Raw genomic sequence first — 15,391 nt, 5'->3', positions numbered from 1 at the left:
AATTGCATTTGAAGCCACAGAGACACTGAGCCGCCAAACGGGACTAACTGCTAACAAAATCCACCCCACAAACAAACCTGTCTTTCTCTCCCTGCGCCACCACACAGGAATGGCAGTTCCCCAAATGCCGTCTGCCTTTGTGTCCTGGTGTGCAGTGCTGTTCAGGTCTGGACAGAGATACAAAGTCACACTATTGGGTACCTCAGATAACCCCTCTGAGGTGGTCCAGCCTGCAGACTTGTGGTCTCCCAGCAGAAGGTCAGGAATGGACAGATGCCATCTCCTCCACCTCTAGATGGAGGATCACTATCTGTGTGTTTAGCTGCAGCAATTCAAGAATGCAGCTCCACTAGTCGTTGCATTTGGTTGGGTCAAAGATCTCTGTAACCCAACTCCTTGTCTGCAAGAGTGGACAGTAAAAGATGGGCAAGAAATTCAAGAACAGGATACATGTAATGAGAGTCTTCTTGTGATACACACTTTCTATTCCTGCACAGCAGAGCTTAGACATATAGAGAATTAGGAAATAACTTTCAGCAACCAATGTTGGCTTCATCCTACAGAAACTGCTCTAGCACATTTTTGAACCCACAGATTTGTGGTCCCTATAGAGTCCTCTGGAAATGAATTTCATAATTTAATCACACAGGTTGTGATTTCATCCTTCCTTTTGTTCACTTTAAGCTTGCTTTTCAGATTTCACAGGCTGCACCTGGGTTTTGCATTCTGAGAAATAAAATTAATCATGTTTTCCTCACTCTCTCAAATTTTTGGTGATATCACAAACTTCTACTCTATCCCAACCATCACCTTGTTCAAGACTGAAGACTTTTAGTCTATTTATTCCTGTCCTACAAAAGCCAATTCACCTCTGTAATCATCTCTATCATCCTTCTCAGCACCTTACTTTATTATGTACACTTTCTGCAAGGCAACACTAGACCTGCATACGGTATTTGCAATGTGGGGAAATCTTGGATTTCCACAGCTGAAGCTCTGTGTTTTGTTTCCCATTCTTTGCCTAATTCTTTTCAACACCACCTTTGGCTTTCTGACTGCTGCTGACTGTTGAGCTGCAGTTTTCATGGAAACACCCACAGAGCTACTGAAATCTTCCTAGATTGCAACGGTTCTTCTCCCCCTCTGCCCTCTCCACTGCTTTGTGCTTACCACCACCAAACTGCCTTTTTACCCGATATAGTATGAGATCCTCCTCCAGCGTTTTTCAGTCAGCTCCAAATTTGAGTACCCTAAGTGAATTTCACGATCAGCCAAGTTACTTATATCACTAGCACCTCCTAGGCCAGATCATTCAAGAATCCCTGCTGGTAAATCCATGTATCTTTTCAGACAGGAAGTTCTTAAGTCTTCATCCCCAGAAGATGCATTGTTTTAAAATGTAGGCTCATTGACACCTGTTAGCTTTCAATCCCCTATTTTAAAAACTTTTCTCTAACACTTTTATTTCAAATGCCAGAAACCAAGGATTGTTGTTAATGTCCTCAAATGCCAAAGCATCAATCCTTAAATGAAAGCTCCAACCTGGCAGAAAATAAGCTTACAGCCTATGTCAGTCATACATCAAATAAGACGAAAGGCTGTTAATACAATTATCTTCTTATTGCTATTTTGGGAGGCACCGTAGGTTTTGATGGATCTGGAAGTAATTGGATCTCTTAAGCCATAATTTACGAGCACGTCTGTCTTGAACAATTTTCCACATGGGAAATTAATCACATTCTGCCTAATGGGAGGAAAAATATCCCTTTGCAGTTTGAATTGGATTTGCCATGGTCAATTGGATGTGGGATTCCTCTTTATCCCTACTCACAATCTGAGGTGTAGTGTTGCCATCCAAGATTAACTATGCTAGATTCCACAGATGAAGGTATTTCACTGATGGGTGATACTTTTATGCAATGCCTATAGTGACATAAGTCAAATATACCAGCATGGCACAGCCACAGAATGGGATTGTGACAGGTGTCAGGAATTGTAGATAATTATTGCAGAAACTACCTCCCAGTAAATTTCAGTGGCAGCTGCTGTACAGTCCACACATATTTTGGTGTTAGTCCTGTGAAAAATAAATAATTGGGCCAGATTTAGGAAGCAGGCGGTACATCTCCCTTCACCAGCAGACCAACACAGATCACTTGGACCCAGCTGAGCTGAAATGGCTCATCTGCCACTCAGGACTCTACTCAGAGATTCAGCTCAAGCCACCATGGACCTGCGTTCCGATTTCAATGTGAGGAACAAGTTTCCAAGTCACACAACTTCCTAAAAGAGTCATGGTCCTGGGACGGGTACCTGTATCTCAGGTACAGCAGAAGTGAATTTAGTTGAGGCAATGGATTGCTTACTTGAAATCACAACACCAGAAGCTCCACTTGGTAGAGAAATGCAAGACTTCTCAGCAGAGTCATTGCCCATCCAAAGACACAACCCTGGGCATGAGGTCCTGGGACATGTGACTGGATGCTGAAAGTCACTAAATGCTGGAGCAGTGCTGCAGCTCTGAATGACACAGGACAAGGTATCAATGGCAGCTCAAGGACTCACAGGTCTCATGTACCATGTAGACATTTATTCCTGACAGTGAACTTCTGCAAGACACCACAAGGAATTGAACTGAAGGTTCCTCATGTGCCAGGCTAATGACTTGTCGGGAGGCTGGCTATTCTTTGTACCTCCACTGGCAGTCAAGAATGAACTGTCCAGAAACTGGGGCTGGCCTTCCCTAAAGCTTTTACTGAAATCATTTGCCAAACTTCAGGTTTAGATTTTAATCCCTTCCTGTGTCATCATCAAAAACTCATTGTGCAGAGCAGATGTCCTGGTGCCGATTCATCTCTGCTGCACATCTGAGAGACACACTTCTTGGAAAATCCCAACTTGTTTATGGTTCCAGTGGAAACGGGGTGAGAAAGAGAGACTCGGAAAAAGTGATGGAAAATGAACCAGGAAACTAACACATCAGCTGGCACGGAGATAAAGAAGGTGTTTCCAGGTAGGAGGAAAAGATCCGTGTCTCTGGAATCCGTTGACTTTGCCATTAAGAAGCTGAACACAGAGTTACTCAATGTTTCTTTAAGGCTGAAAGACTAAAGGAAAACAGGATGGCTTAAAGTAAAAAAGGAGTAATCGTATGACTGGAAACTATGAGTGTCCCTAGCCAAGCACCCAAAGCAACTCAGTAATGTTCATTAGTCAGTGACTTTATTGGTACTCGGGACTTTCGACTTCTGAGCAAGATTTAGACCAAGAAGATATTCTGGGGCATGCTACTCTATTTATGTTTGCATGGAATTCAGCCTCACCCCGCATAATATTTTTCCATGCTGATTTAGGCAGAACCAGCCCTCACTTTTTCCCTTTGCAGGGTAAGAGTGAGTCCCCTTCTTGGGATCAGCATGGTGGAAATGCCACTTCCCAACCAGCAGCGTGAGGGCAGAAGAGATGGCTGAAGAAGAGTGGTTCTCTTGCAAAGAATCTAAAGATATTTTCCAAAGTATTTATTCACAGAGCAGAAACCCACTGTCCCAGGCACAGTACAAACACAACAGTCCCTGAGATTAATTTGTTCACAAACAAAATCCTAGGTGTTCCACTGCGGCTTTGAACAAATTAATAAGGAGCAGAGAAGTGTCGAGCACCTGAATTAACACTGGGCACCTGTGCAAAACAAAATCCAGGTCATACCTCAAAATTACCTGACTGCAAGAAATACAAAGCATCAAAGGCTGCCTGTTCAGCATATGCTTGATGCTATACTTGCCACAGCAATGGTGGGCCAGATTCAGCTACTACTAAGATCCTGTGAATGAAGGGATGGTTATAGAAAGAGAAGGGAATTGGGACCAGTGGAGCCAGTGGGACCAGTGGAGCCCAGCAGAGAAATTTCTCAGGCACCCAACAGCCCACACGATGTAGCAGAACCTTCCATTGCACTCATCCGCAAGACAGACAAGAGAGTATTTCCTGCTGAGTTACATAAAACCATGTGGCTGCAAATGGATTTGAAAGATTGGGCTTTTTCCTTTTAGACAGACAAGAAGAAGGAAATAAAAGCATTTCTTGCAACTGCTACAATGATTGCTCTGTGATATGAAGCTTTCTGAATGCAGTATTCATACATGTACACTTGAAAGAGCACATGCAACTGAGGGACTGGTGGTGTGGTGACACGAATTATACTGGTGCCACTTACAAATCAGAGTGGTGTTGTCCAGAAATCATGAAGTTTTGATTAAAAACCAGAAGCAGCTTAGGAAAACATTAGATTTTGACAAGTTTCTACTACTGGGTAGACTAAAATCCCTCTTTTTGAGGCTGAGATCTTACAACCACAAACTACTGACCCTTCACATCCAACTGCTGCACACTCTGAATTAATCTTCATCACAATCTTTTCATCGTGTGGCTCCAAAGAAACAAATCACAGAAAGACAGCATGAGAGCTCAAGAGACCAGCACATCCATTACTCTGATTCATGGTACAATCAACTCTAACTATGGCACTGCTGGGGAAGTCTGTTTAACCTGTAGTTACAGACCTCCAGAGCAGAGAGTCCTTACCTCCTCAAGCCATCCAAAATCACCTCTCCAATGCACTATGACAAGGAAGGAGGATGCACATTCAGTACATTTAAGACACGAAGAAAAGTTTAGGCCTCACTCACCACCTTACTTTTTATGTTATTTATCCAGGAAAAGTACCAGATGGATCTTTTTCACAGGTGTTTGTCTTGTTCAGGAGGCGGATTTTTAAAATTTTTCTTTGGATAACTCTGTTTTCCACATTGCTTATTTTAGCTCATATTTTATAAATTTTTGTTCATGTGCCAAGAGGGCAAGACAGGTGTATTTCAGATACTGCACTGGAGATTAATTAAATAACTATTACTTGAAAAACAGGGCACTCACATGAGCTTTTTGGAAATACGAAAACAAAGAATCTAACAAATTTCTGGCATTTTGAAGGCATATAGAATATTTTATTTTTAATGACAAGCAGATCAGTCTCCTGCAGTCAGATCTTTAAACAGCTCAGCTTCCTGGGAGTGATTCAGGAGGGTCACTTCTGAGTCAGCTCAACCAGTCAGATTGCTTTAGATCATCTTATAACCCGCAGAAAACCTGCATCAGTAACGAGCCACAGCATAAACCCAGAGCCCCCAAGGAGCCAGAGGCATCACAAATGGGGAAAAGAAAAAGTTTTTCTAGGCCCTTTCCAGGCATTGCAGTAGGGAAACACTGCAGAAAGGCAAGCAGGTATTTCCAAATGGAAAAGCCATTAATGGGAACAGAGTCTGGCCCTAGGACTCGTACGGATCAGAACCAAACTGAGTGACATCGGAGCCGGCGTCTCATTGCTGCGAGTGAGAAACCAGCCCAGCTGCGCCATGAGATTAGAAACACATGGAGCATCAGTGAGCCCCTGGGACACAGCAAACCATTTCAAGCCATAGGTGAGAGGAAAAAAAAAGAGATGAGCACGGAAGGGACAGTCTGACAGTCCCTTCATCACGTGCTGGCATTGAGATGGACCCAGAGGACTTCAGAAAGGAACACAAACACCTGCACTGGCTACTCTGCAGCACCAAAGGACCTGCGTGTGGCTCATGGGGCTGAGGAAGCCAAGAGAAGCTGTGTCCTTGTGCCGGAAACACGCTATGTGCAAGGATAGACGCAAGACACAGAAGTTAATGAGACTGAAGAGGATTATCCCCTCTCCCCAAGGGTCCATGGGTAAATACAGGTTTTCCTGCAAGCATACTGCCACTTAGGGTGATAGCTTTCCTTCCACTGTATTAAAATAGCTAACCAGTTTGAAACAGAAGTCAGATTTCCAAACACACATGCACAAACACACACCAGGAACACACTGACACTTCAGAAAACAGGAGTCAGGGTCAGATGACACTTGGGCTCTCCTGAAAATTTCCTGCTGGAGCTTTTACACTCTAAAACTACCCTGAAATAATTTGAACACTCCAGGCAGAAAAGCCAGCTGCTTTCCTAGGTCAGCCTGAGACCTACTCTTGAGATCCTTCACTTGCTCACCCAAAATAATCATGTTCTTGGGGTGGAGGATTTCACTGCCTTCCCCAAGATACAAAAAAAGACCAGTTTGTGACCCCCATATGCCAATGGGAGGTTCCCTGTCTGCACCAGCCTCTGCTTGCATGAAATCTGGTTTTATAAGCCTGAGAGCATTGCTTTGAAGGAGGACAGAATGGGAATGAGAGACTATAAATCACCTGGGAAGAGCAGTACTTGGCTCTCTGGACCTCCTCAGTCCTACACCGCCACTCTTCTAGTGTGATACCACTGTCAAGAGAAACTGTGGCTTTGGCAGCCTAATCTAAAACAGACTCCTGTGGGAAACAGCTGGACACTGCCAGGCTGAGGGACTGAGCTCCCACTACTTCCACCCCTTCAAAAACCCACTGCAAAAATCACAGATCACCCTGAGCTGCCCCACCAAATGCCTCAACGCTCTGATGCTCAAATCCTTACTCCCTTCTTGCACCCACCACCCTCCCATCCTCTGAGGCTGCAGCAGTGAACCCTCCTGTCTTTATTACACTACTGCACACAGCAGCAGCCAAGAATCTGTTTTTCCTTTGCAAAGGAATCAATTCACCATAATGTAGTAATTTCACTCTCTGGTAATTAAAAAGCTTAAGCTCCAACTCACACTTCGAAGCATATGCTCAGATGGGAGGAAGACTAACAAAACAGTCAGAGCCATCATCAGAACCACCCCTGTGAAAGGCCTAATTCCCTATATTGCTTTAATTAAAAGTGGATGAGTAGCAATCTCTCAGCCCAGAGACCTTTAAGAGAAATAAAGTCAATCTATAGGCTTATGAAAATAAAACAGGAGGATGGAAACAAACACAAAAATCCTGCCAGTTTTAGGGCTTACCAGAGGATTATAACATCTGGACGCTCTTTTCAAGGGGAGGTGAACCGAGAAATGGATGGTGTAGAGAGGAGACAACCACGCCTTGAAGTATCATGCACAGGGAGCTGTTGATGGGAGAAGAGGAGCAGAAAGCTGCAGAGAGGCAACAGCCTTGCCCACACACTTCTGTCCTAATGGCTGCCTGGAAGAACACTCCTATCTGCTGACACCACAGAACAAAGGACTTGGTTGAATTGCAAAAAACCAAAAATGGGCCCAGGGGAGAAAATCCAAATAGATGATGAGTATAGCTGATCTCCAGTGAAACAGAGAACAAGTAGTGAGGAATAATCCATAAAAGCTAAGTATTTATCATCATTCTTACAGCAAGACACCACCCTGCTCCAGAGGACATCTGCAAAGAGATGTGAGCATGGAGGCTTTCAACACAGCAATACCACCAGTCAGGGAATAGGTCACTACAGAAGGACTTTACTGCTGCAGTATTTAAGTGCTATGCAATGTTTTCTGGATTTGTTCTTCTATTGCCACAGGGAGATACGGCAATTCTAGTTTGTCTCCCTTTTTCCCCAGTACAATATGTGCAGAGAGTCTGGGGGTAGATTTGGACTCTCTTTCTTCTACTTGAGTCCCCAGGTCTTCTATTTCCTATTGGTAAAGAACTTCTGGCAGTGGGGAAAACTAGGGACACATCTCGGGCAGAATTAGTAACTAAATATGGGCTTAACTGGTGATTCCCAAGTTCATACCCTGTGGGTAGGGGGACAGAGAGAAATTGAAACCAAGCCCCCAAAGTGGGCTCCAGCCCCCCTCAACTGGTCCCACATCCCCAGGGTAAGCCTGTATGGTAGTGGGTGCAGGATGTCATCTTGCGCTTTGCTGGAGCAGTGTGGACACATGGATGCTCACAATGAACAAAACTCTTTTCCACTTGGGCCAGAGAAAATTAAAACCTTGTGAAAGTCACTTTGTCTTAGAAAGAAAGCAAGTTTACTTTGCTTAGCTTTATTACAACTTAGCCTTCTTATCAGTCTGATTTCATTCTTAAGTCATTTTAAACCCTAGTATCATATAATCTGGCAGCTACAGTGATGGGTTTTACACAGAAAAACAGAGGGAAAGGGTTTTCAAAAGCACTCAGACCCACTGTGACTGCTCCTGCTGAAGTCAACAGTAAATCCAATGATACCATTGGGAGCAGAGGTCAAGGCTGAGCAGGCTTGACACTACAGAAACTTATGGGTGGGATTTTCAATCTCTTCCAAACCGATTACTAATAACAAAGTATATTAAAAGTAAAGAGCTAAGCTGTGACCCTGAAAATATTTACATATGTGCCTAGCTCACAGATTGTAAGTAATTATGGGAGGCCTGATTTCTCTCACTTTCTTTAATGGAAGCCAGGAATAAGGGCCCAGATGCGCGGAAAACCTGGCTCACGGACAGGGTCAGTTACAATGATTTTGGCGGAATTACTCAGGCTCTGCAGAGACTTTAAGCATGCACATGGAAAGACTTCTTAGAAACACCAGGATCTTCCTAAACCTTCAGCTGCACAGTGACATGCAAACACACCAAATGAGAGACTGTGATGGTGCTGGATAACAGCGTTAAAATCCACTCTCTTCTGATCGACTGTAGCAAAACTTGGACCAGAAAATGAAGACTAGTTAAGAACAACTGGAGGGGTGTGTGTGTTTTATTATTTGTGCAGATCTAACATTGTGACATGCACTAACCTAACTTCAAAGGATGAAACATCATTATTACAAAGCATTGCATTGAGTATAACCATTTCCAGGCTATTATGCAAGCCCAACTGAAATAATATTATGGGTACAGGATTATTCTTGTTCTCTATTAATCCCAAGAGGAAGAGGGATGTGACTTATTTTTTCATCCTGACAAATCATCTCAAGACACTGCTGAATCAGACATGTTTGCAGCTTAAGAGGAAATAAGTAAAAATGTTCAGCTTTTATTACTAAGTTTGAAGATTCATTAACAGGAATGTAAAACTAAACCTCATTTAAATCCCTTCATTGTTCACAATATAAATCCTTAGATTGTGTAGCTACACTGGAATGAGAAAAAAAAAAAAAGATTTAGGGGAGGTGACCTTCCCAGCTATTAGTTTCCAGGCAGTTTTACTCCCAGGTTCCTGCACAATACAGCAGTCTTCCCTGCAAACGTTTCAGGGGAAATGCTTTACTTGCATAAAGGCTGCAACTGTTCCCACTGCAGTGAAGCCATAAAACTATTGCAGTTGAACCAAAACCTGATAACAGCTTAATGGCATAAAGCAATATTTGGACTAAATTGAGCCTGATCATATCACTCTAAAGTTCTTTTCCAAGTTAAAAGACTTTTATTTATAGTCTTTACTTACACCCAAGAGACTTTGACATATTTTAACTAACCTGCCTTCCTTGTCTTCTTAACCTTGGTCCCTTTCCAAGAAAAAAAGATGTCTTCTGACCACGAATGGGTTTGATTTCCAGGAGCAGAATTAACCCAAAACAAATCCCTTGTGTTTATTCACTGAGTGACGGTGCATGTTCTGCGGAGTGAGCTTAGCCAGTATTTCCTTGATGAAAGGGGTGGAGGGCAACAGGCTGGAGTTACCTCTCCTACCACATCAACCACTTCCATGAAACAAATCTTTGAATCCCACCTATTCCAACTCTTCTGGTTTCACAAACAGCACTGGGAGAGCAGACTACAGCCAGACCTACCAGTGGATTGGTGTCGCTCCTACTGGGACCCACTGAATCTCCTCACACACATCACCCCATGCTGACAGAGTCACCTCAGGCTGCTGCACTGCAGAAGCATGGCTTAGACTGTGCAATCCTGGCTACAAACACAAACTGGACAAAGCAAAGCACACCACAGCCTTCTCTTCACCTGCTGGGTACACACAGGAGGGACTTCAGAAATGCCCTGGTGGTCAGATACCACTGCAGCCACCACCACAGCCAAGGGAGGCTAATGCAAGGACAACTCAGCAGTATTTAAAGACCACAGAGTCAATTCACCCTCTCTTTGACAGGAATGGAAAAAACAACATTTTTGTCCAGGGTAAGGGAAAGAAATTGAAAACAAGTATTATATCAGGTTGAACACGACCACAAGAAAAGCCTTTTCCTGTCTCTGAGGGTCTTTTTTTTGCCTTGTGCCCAAAGGTGTTTTCAATCAGATCTAGTGATGTGCCTCCAAGCGCCTCCTCTGCTCACAACACCGTTCACATCTGCTCCAGGCCTGGCTGGTGGTGGGCATGTGACATGGTGATGGCATCACACAAGATGCAGCAGTCCCCAGGTCTGGACACCTCAACTGCCGGCAGCAGCATGACCCTGGAACGCTCTGTGTCTTCATTTCCTAAACACCCTTTCCAGAGCTGCTCTGCTCTCTGGGAAGGAGCAGGGGTACCTGTTACCTCACTAGCAGAGGTACCTCACTGCCTTGGCTTTGTCAGACTTTGTTAGACCAAGAAATGGGAAACGAGGCCCAGGCAGGTGATTCAAGCAAGCTCTTAGTGGTCCAGCAGCACATCCCTGGCCATGGGAAGCAGCAGGGAGCAGGTGGGGTAAGCAGAGCAGTATCACACTCCAGCGAAGCAGCTTTTGTGTGGCAGACACTGTCCTCCTTCCAGCTGCAGGCAGCTCACTGCTGGCTCTCCCAGCCCCTGTCACCATGTGCCAGAGCCAGCAGCAAGCGATCCCTTCTTCTCCCAGGCCCTAGAAGAAGATGGGGGTTGGGATATTGTGCAAGAGTAAATATTTACATAGCCAGGGCCTTCCTTCCCCTGCCCTGTATTTTCTCCCCTTCTTAAAATGTCACAGATCAGCTGTTTCCATAATTGTGCAGGAAATGAGTTCCCTGCTGGCTGGCAGCTTAACACTCACGTGTGCTGGGTCTACTGTAGCTGCACTGCTCACCTCTGCTGCTGGCCCCTGCATCCAGCCAGGATCTTTGGAGGATGTGGCCAGAGGGGAAATGGGACAGTCAGGGATGTGGCCACAGAGCTGCCTGTGGCTGTGGCAGTCCTTCTCACAGCTGCAGCTTAGAGGAACCCCTATTCCCTAGTCCACGGGTCAGATCAGGATCCCGGTGACCTGACACTCTGTTTATGCCACTTCAGAGGAAACATCCAAACCAGACTAACAGAGTTTCCTGCCTGCACACAGCGGCAAGGGCACTCAGGAAATTCAGGCATATTTCAAGCTTGAGACTTTTTCTTTGTTCTTCGGACAAAGCCTCGTTCACTGGAGATGTTGCTAAAAGGATTATTATCTATAGGAGACTTCTTTTCCCAAAAGGAAATCTGCTAAACACACAAATCTGCATTTGCTATGTTTTGTACGAGGCAGGATTAATACAGGAACATTCTTCCTTCTGCTCTCCGCATCTAATGATTTAAATAGACCAGCCATGACGACATTGCCCTGTGGGAATAGGCCCAAATGCCTTTCTCCTGTACTCCAGCCTGATGGTTTTACTCCTGGCCTGAGATAATACCAAACTACCCCGCATTTGGTGAGAAGAGTTGGAAGAATTTGGTGGGAATCACATCCAACAGTGCACTCAGTGAAAAAGTGAAGTCTGTCCACCAGCTTGAACACCAATAAAACCCCATCATGGGCAAACCAGATTGCAAATGTTTTGCATATTCCAGGTCAGCCCTGTGCTGTTCAGAGCCCTGAATACAAGAAGCACCCTGCAAGTCTGAACTTGCCGACGCTTAGGATGTACAAGCAGAAGGAATGTAATTTTCTGCTCTTTATTTAGAGGTGGCAAAACCCTGATAGAAAATGACATGGTGGAAGTGCTTAACTTCAGACCCACGGAAATTTGAGGGCAAACATTAATTACCTCAATCCTGCGTACAAGCCTGGGGCCTGTATTAGCACCTCTCTGAATGGAAGAAGCTCAAGAGGATTGAATTTCCCACTTCTAGGACTTACTTTCCTTTCGTCATCTACCTATGCCTGGTTTCCTCTTTCTAATTCCCACGTTATTTCCTTCTCTCTACCTCAGCTTTCCCTTTAAATGGGACTAAACTGTAAGAAAGAAACCCCACAGGGGAGTAGACACTGCCATGGGTTATTTCATTATAGTGAATATAGATTAAGTTTGGCAAATCCCTGCCTGCAGTATCCCCTCACTCTGCTGCTGAGTATAAAGATCCCCTTATGAGTAACGACAAACATGTTCATGAGAGCCTGGAAAAAGCTGCATTGTGGAGCAGGGAGGTCTGCAAACACACCAGACTAGAGAACATCACCACCTAAAAAGCTCAATAGATAGAGAAAATAAAGTAGGAGAAATCAAGCAGCAAATTCCCAAGTTCATTGCTTCCAATCTACAGGAAAAAAATAAAACACAACCTATTTTAAGCATGTGAGTGTATAAATAAATCAGATGGCCCAGCCAAAAGGCAAAGTGGGCTGAAAACAGATTCAAACATAGGTCTAGACTGTTACCTAGCTGTGAATCTCAGCTGGGCTCGTCTCTCCTGTATTGCCCAGGCAACTTAAATCTGAATACAACAAAGACAAGATTAGGTAGATAAGTAATATCCAGAGGGAACATCTAGAGCCTGTGGGGCTGCAAAGCCATCTGAGTCCCTGGAAAGCTTGACTCCTGTGTTAAAAAGCACTTTCATTGTATGGGCCATTTGTTGATGGATTGTGGGAAAAAGTCAGATTTCAAACCAGAGAGGAAGACAAGCAAACCCTTATATAAAGTCACCCTTTCCCCAGTCTGTGGGTTGAATGCAGAATGCTCTCAGACTTACTACATACCACCCACTTTAGATTACAGACTTGCAGAGCTATTTTTAAAAAGTAATTATAGTAGTAGAGGGCACACTCATCTGCAACGGCTGCCTGAGGAAACGACGAGCCCAATGTAGCTCAAACTGCTTTTCAAGTCTATAATCGTGTTTATTTATTGCCTTTAAAAACAAGAATCAAAATCCAACTAATTTCTGAGTAAAAACGTCTGTATATCTCCCTAAGGAGTCCAGGCAGCTAGACTACACTGAAAACCTTCTCTGGCCTTTCAGTCTAGCATCCAGAGCTGCAAAAAAAAATAAATAATCCCCATTAGCTCTGGCTTCAAGGAAACCCAAACCCAAATCCCTTTCCATTCTTTGTTTTCCCTTGAAACTGCGGCTTGATCATTACAAAATCCTCATCAGGAGATTCAAGTGGTCTAATGAGAGGCACATCATGTTTTGCATATGCTCATTTCTGCCCAGAGGTGGTTTCTGGTTGAGCAAAACAAGAGTTCTTAACCTGTGTGAGAAGAGTGGGTTTACAAGCCCCAGAAAAAGATTCCATAGCTTTTTCTATTCCAGCCCCTCATTTCAGCTGTCAGCTGGTGGATTTTGGATCTGTATGATGAGAAAGGACTCAGAAGAGACTGAAAGAGAGAAAAGAGGACCAGGTACTTGGGCAGATATAAGGAATATTTTTCCCCTCTTTTTCTTCCTTTTGTAATGGAATCAGACTCTTGATTCATGCCCTATTAATGCCCAAAGACCTTCAGAAGGCCTGACCTGTGAAATAGGCTCAGCATGCAAAGCCAGCAGCCCCATGCACTCCAGTCCGTGGGGCTCCTTACAGCTCCCTCCTCAGCAGCAGCTCTGAAAGCTGGCGCTGGCCATGCCTTTTCCACAGCTTTTTCAATAGGCAGCAGCCTTAGGGCATCCTGTGACCTCATACTTGACGACTTGTCTTTCAACCAGAAGACACTTAAACCCTAAAAATATCTCCACGGAGCCTAAAGAAAAGAATATGCCTGTTCCCCTCAAAATCATCAATCCTCCCGCCGCCTGGCGAGGAACAGCCGCTTCCTCCCGGCAGCCCCTGCTTTCCCTTCAAGCTTGGAGCCGACAGGAAATCCATTCTCCTCTTGCGAGAGACAGGAGATGAATTTTCCACAACAGCTCTCCTAGCAAGGCAGAAAATAGAAAGACACAATAGAAACTGCTAACTCAAACAATAGGAGCTGCTGAAGGGCAGCTCACCAGAAGCTCAGCATCACCCAACTCCCAAATATGCTGGAGTGGAAAGAAGCCAAGGACCTGTTAGCTGTCTTGCTAACACAATATCCAGGCTCAAACATAAGTTTGTTTTAAACCTGGAAGCACTCTCCCCTTTCAGAGAACTGGCAGGAAAATGAAAAATATGTACATTAAAATGAAATTGCACTGCATTATGGAATGCCCCCCAAAAAGATTTCCATAGCTCTTCAAACCCACAGCATCTCATGCCACAGTGCCACGGGTCACCTCTCCACCCTCTGGCAGCTCCTCAGAGATGGGGACAGGGGACTGCAATACTGCCTTATTGCAGGTGGTGGAAGGGGATGGGAGCAGAGTCCCTCTTTCTTCCGGGAATTTGTTGCCTCATATTCAGAAAAGCACAGCAGAACATCTTGGTTATTGATGTTACACAGGTAAGGCTCAGCAAACCAGACATCTGAGACTCTGCTCTCTGTGTGTGTATGCCTATCATGCCTGTAAGACTACCCTGCATATTAAAGAAACACTGTTTCAAATAACTTAATTCATATTTTAATCTAAAACATAAGACATGCCTTGATAAAGAGAATTTTATCTGATCTCTCTTGGGTTTTTTAATATTTATGCTACTTTTTGACTAGCTTTGAACTGCTGCAACACTGTTCATTTCTGAGTAGGTCAGAAATGAAATTCTGAGGAATTCAAAATGACTGCAAAAAAAAGTTTAAATCACTTACTAATAACTTGCTGCCCTGGCTCAGACTGATGAAGGACAGAATAATCAAAAATTTTTTAAAAATCTGAAATTTGCACATAAAATACAGCTAAGAATTAGGACAACGAATGCATTTCCTTTTAAATGCTCTGCTAGCAACCAGCTCTCCAAGGGAGAAAACAGCCTGCAATAAAAATATCTCTAAAAGTTCTAAGGCTCCTCCTCGGCCAGTGTGTGCCTTACATCACCCCCCCACCTCCCAAGGTGGGCAGAATAAATGTTGAAAACACTTTCTATGCACTGTACCCTGCTGAAATGCAGCACCTTTGACAAAATTACACACGGCCACGTCCCAATTTTGCCGATCCTGGTCTCGATTTACACAGGTGGAACATGAATGGCTGGATCTGAGGGTCACTGTGGTGCTGGCTGGGAGGATGAACACATCATCTCTGCTCCAGCACATGATCGCTGAACAAAACACTGCTTCTCCTCCAGCCCGGAGCAAAACAAAAGGTGAAAAGCTGAAATATACAAAGCTGAAAGGAAAAAAAAAAACAACCCTGCTCTCATCACCGGGGACTGAATCCTGTTGTTGCAAACCTACTGAAGCCTTTTTCCTCAGCTTCATCTTGCCCAAAAGACAGCACTGGAAAGGGGAGGGGGAAAAAACCAAACCCAACACCTCAAACCGAAACCAAAAAGC

At 44.2% G+C, this 15,391-nt stretch overlaps 1 protein-coding gene across 5 annotated transcripts in view; it reads right to left on the bottom strand.

The window, feature by feature from the left end:
* The window catches only part of SH3PXD2A (SH3 and PX domains 2A), a 254,045-nt gene that overhangs the window by 163,725 nt on the left and 74,929 nt on the right, over positions 1 to 15,391 (bottom strand). The window lies entirely within an intron of this gene.

Source organism: Corvus hawaiiensis, chromosome 8 (assembly GCF_020740725.1).
Source record: "Corvus hawaiiensis isolate bCorHaw1 chromosome 8, bCorHaw1.pri.cur, whole genome shotgun sequence".
NCBI lineage: Eukaryota > Metazoa > Chordata > Aves > Passeriformes > Corvidae > Corvus > Corvus hawaiiensis.
The sequence above is the reverse complement of the archived record's forward strand: the minus strand, read 5'-3'. Positions and strand labels throughout refer to the sequence as shown.